Genomic DNA, 4,557 nt, shown 5'->3' on the forward strand with positions numbered 1-4,557 from the left:
ATGTCGGCTCACCAAGGGAAGGGAATGTCGTGTTCTTTAGCATGGTGGAGCGTGCAGTGCCGGAGAGGGGGGGCAGTGGGCAGGGACCAGGTCACGAGACCGTCTGGAGCTACGCTGAAGAGGGTGGCTCTGTGCACGCCGCTCCCCAAGCACTTCTAGTACACCCACGCCTCAGTCCTGTTTTAAAGTCACAGCCCTAGGCCATGTGGAGCCACCAGAGGGCTTTACAGTGGGGACGGAGAGGCTCCCACTTGCTCTGAAGCGGTGAGGGAGCAGGGAGAACAGGAGAGTTGAAGATGTGTAAGTGAGGCGGATGCTGGCAGGGACAAGCCCAGCCCGTGTTTAAGTGGTAGAAAGTGCATGGCTACCTGTGGTGATGGGGGTGGGGAGGGAGGCTGAGATGCCCGGGGAGGAAGTTGAGCTTCCTGGCTTTTCTGAGAGCAGCAGTGAAAGGGAACAGGAGCATTCAGCCACGTGGGGACCAGGGCAGGGTGGACCAAACGGCCTTGTGAATGCCGGGTCATGGCAGCAGCAGGACCTGGGGCCAGCTGTTCAGGGTGCTGCCATCAGAGGACTCTGCTGTCGCCCGGTGACTAAACAGGATCCAAAATGCTGAGGGCTTCAGATTGTCCAGTTTGGGTTGTGACATGGTTTTTTTCACTGCCGTGGAGTTGTGGCAGTGGACGGTCTGTGATGGCAGCCGTCACTGGGACCTCAGTGGTAGAGCAGGTCAGTTTCCTTGCAGAAGTGGTTTCATTTCCAGACGAAAGTGGGAAGGGACCCTGAGCCGAGGCGATGGGCTCAGTTTTGCATGTTTGTGGCCTCTGTGGTGACGTCCAGCGGGGATCAGAAACTTCTCCTGTGGTTACAGAGAAGTCGCGGTGCTTAGGGCAATGGTAGGTTTCTTTTTTAAAGGCAAGGAGGAATCAAGGAACAGAAGCCCTTGAGAGACCGTAAAATAATTCCTTTGAATTTCTCCCTCCCGTTCCCCCTCCCCTCGTACACATTCCTTTGTCTGGAACGAAAATGTTGACTCCAAGTGGAGCCTGTTTCCCCTCACCCTTCCTTTCCTGTGGGGGTGGCGGGCACTGCAATGCACCGGCCACTTGCTCTTTCAGAAAACACAACTGACGTAACCTTGCCTTTCCATTCCCCAGGCGGGAGGCAGCACCGGGCTCCTGATGGACTTGGCAGCCAATGAAAAGGCTGTTCACGCAGACTTTTTTAATGGTAAGCATGCTTGGGATGGGGACGCCAGGTTTAATCTAAATGTTTCTTCTCCAGGTGGAGGCAGTGAAGCAACTTGGTGACATGGATAGTTTGGATCATAAGACCGTAAAGGCCCCGTGCCACTCTCAGAAGGCGGTGCAGTCTCTGTGGAAGGACGTGGGCTGGGCACACTGGCAGGCAGCCCTATTTTTCAGGAGAAAAGTAGCATGAAATTGTTCCCAGCCTGCAGCCCAGTAATTGAGTTTGAGCGTGGTAACACGTGCGTGCAGACACCTCAGGCTGTAGCTGGGTCTGGCCCCTTGCCCCAGACACAGCCATGGGAACCCCGTCTGTCTCCCTGTCTGCCCTCTCTGGGTGGCAGTTTCCTTTCCTCTCCCAGGCCACCTGTGTTCGCCTGCCTGGGTCTGGTGCCCTCAGCTGCCTTTGCAGAGGGACAGCCACCCTCCAGCTCTTGCCCTTTACCAGTGCGTCTGAAATCAGGACCCGCGATGCATTTCCGTGTGATCTCAGGGCCTCAGTGCTAGTCACCAAGAACATGCGTGAACCAAATAAACAGTGAAAAGCAAAGTTTCTGTAAGACCTTCAGACCTGCTAGAGGGGACATTTCTCTCATTCCCCTCTGATTTCCTAAGGCCTTGTTCCTATGGATTATATTAACCTTTACTAAGGGTTCAAATAGTAAGTAAACAAGATAGGTTTCTTACTCCAGAGGGCGAGGTGGCGTTTTCCATCCTGTTTTAATCCATGGTGTTTGCCTCTACAAAAGCCCCTGTTACTAGTTAACAGTTGGACTTGACCTTGCCGCGCTGGTTTCTTATCTTACCCGAGGCCCCCACCATCCCGTATCCCTGCTGCTGTACCATGTTTATTGTCCGCGGCCGTTGTCTGAGGGGAGTGGCCAGGCTGCTGAGTGGGGGTGCAGGCTCCCCTAGGGTGCCCGGCCATGCCCCTGAGGCAGCATTCTGGCTGCTACCAACCAGAGTCATAACTGGGGCAGGTGACATTGGAGGTTAGCCTGGAGACCTGAGTAGCATTTCTTTCCATTCTTTATGCCAGAGCGAGGGGGGAGAAGGTGTTGCCGTCAGAGGGAACCAGTTGTGCAAAGCCACGGGGTGCTCTCCAGAGCTGCTTTGTGAAAACACGAGCTCACCAGGCGCCTTTGAAGCTGCTTCACTTGGGCAGGATCGGGCAGTTGCTGATGCTGGCACAACCCGCGTGCATTTTGATGATCTCCTTCAAAGCCTCATTCATCCTCTGCCAGTCCACTGGTTTAGAGGCGATCACTGTGTTCTAGTGTTTGAGTTCATGTGACTTCAGAGTCAGCCCCTGAATCCTGGCGGGAAAGCATCTCTGAGAGGGACCCAGGCCCGACCTGTCGGGTGAGTGCCGGGCAACCTGAGCAGTGTGAGCACACGTCTCCTTGCGCCACGGCTGGCCAGGAAGGGAACGTGGGAGAGCTCTTATCCCCTGCCGCCCACCTGCTAAGTTCACAAAGCGCTCACTGTCCCGTCGGGTTGTGACAACCCCATGTGTTGAAGGAGCCGTTTCTTTGAGAGACCTCTGTGGGCTTTGAAGAGGGCTTCTGCCATGTCCTTTTTGCTTGTCAGATAGGTTTTGCTGGGCTGTTATCCTCTGGGCACCAGGATTCTAGCCGTGAACGAGGTTCACTCTCGTCCTTTGCTTCGTTTTACAAAATCGTGGTGGGTCCAGATGAGCCAGCAGGCAGGGTCGGGACCGTGACGAGAGCCCTGGCGACGTGTGGATGGCCTTGTTTCTGGGAGCACAGCAGAGGGAGGTTTCTCCGGAGGGGACAGCAGAGCAGAGATTGGGAGGGGTGGAGTCAGCCAGGGCTGGGGCCTGCGGCAGAGCCACAAACAGCAGTCAGGAGGCAGTGAGGACATGGGGCACGCCAGTGTGGCTGGGGAGAGCTGGACCCTCTGCGGTGGCCAGAGATGCCGCAGGGACGCCACCCTCCCCAGGAAGGCTGGTACCAGCAGGCTCCTGCCTCTTTGCTCTGTCTAACCATCCAGGAGTTGAACTTCCCTTTCTAGTTCATAGTTCGTACTGCACGTTTTCAGGACAGTATATATGGGTGGGTTTTTAGCTTTGTCGTCTCCTCCCATCATTGCCTGTGGAAGGAAATTTGGAAAACACAGAAAACTAGACAGAAGGACAGAATCTTTCCTGCGGGTGGGGGGAGCTGATTCTGATCACCCAGGGCAGCGCACACGTGTTGGCTGCGTTTCTTCCAGCAGGAGCGGGCCTTCGCGGTGTTTCTCGGGCTTGAGTGTGGTTCCCACTGCCTTACAGGAGGCTCCACACCCAGCCCGCTTTCTCATCCTCACAGCGGCGGCGGCTGGTCTCCCTCCGCTCCCGGGGCCCAGCACATGCCTCCCAGCTTGGTCTCTCCCCAGCCCAGCACGAGGGCGGCACCTTGGCCGCCGTGCCCTTGTGGGTGCAGATGCGGCATTGGCGTGTCCTGAGTGCTGAGCTGTGGCTGTGAGGTGATGTCCGTGGGACCCAGAACAGCCCTGCATGCGTATTCCCAGGATTGTCCCGCTCACCCTCTACGCTCAGACTACACCCACCATCCCTGGTTGGGTAAAACCGAAAGTCTCTTATGGGAAAGTCTTTTATTTCATAGATCGTTGACTGTGGACTCTGCATTTTGAGCTACCATAGAATTCATTTTGAAGTGATCTGTTTGCTGCTTACCCTTGTGTGTGTAAATACGTGGTTCTGCTTATTTCCCTAGATTTTGAAGATCTCTTTGATGATGATGACATCCAGTGAGATGCTGTGCTGCAGGCCAGGCCCGTGGTGCAGAGCCTCAGCGTGAGTCTGCGCAGGACCGCTTCAGGTGGTTTTAAAGAACGTGGAAGTCCCTTGAAGTGAGGACCTGGTTAACCGAGAAAGACAATAGTGTGCTCAGCCGCCTGCACGAGGCTGTTCGTCTCTGATGTGACCAGGTGTTGCCCTCACTTCAATTAAAAGAAAGCGATACCCCATGCAGAGTGATCTCACTCCTGCAGTTTTCGGTGAATGTCGCCGTCCCTAAAATCTCTGTGTGTGTTTGTGTGTGCCTGCGTCAGCATGCTAAGAGAACCACGCTTGGCTGGTAGCAAACAGCGTGTGTGAAGCCGCTGTATGCCGGAGCAGGGGGCCGCGCAGCTGGGCCTGCTGGCAGCACTTGAGGGACCTTGCCCCGGGGCCGCCCCTCTGCTCCCTGGGCAGGTTCGCGGTGTGTGTCTGTCAGTGAAGCGGGCCTCGTGCTGTCCTCCGGCCTCCACGTCAGGGCAGCTCCGCGCAGACCCAACGCATAAGAGC

The 4,557-nt window shown here is 55.9% G+C and overlaps 1 long non-coding RNA gene across 1 annotated transcript; it reads left to right on the forward strand.

Moving 5' to 3' along the window:
* Window positions 1-1,103: 1,103 nt before the first annotated feature.
* LOC108296054 lies at window positions 1,104-4,229 on the forward strand. Its single transcript, XR_001821729.2, has 2 exons — window positions 1,104-1,230; window positions 3,986-4,229. It is a non-coding gene; the product is annotated as an uncharacterized LOC108296054 (long non-coding RNA).
* The last annotated feature ends 328 nt before the right edge of the window (window positions 4,230-4,557 follow it).

Source organism: Cebus imitator, unplaced genomic scaffold (assembly GCF_001604975.1).
Source record: "Cebus imitator isolate Cc_AM_T3 unplaced genomic scaffold, Cebus_imitator-1.0 Scaffold680, whole genome shotgun sequence".
NCBI lineage: Eukaryota > Metazoa > Chordata > Mammalia > Primates > Cebidae > Cebus > Cebus imitator.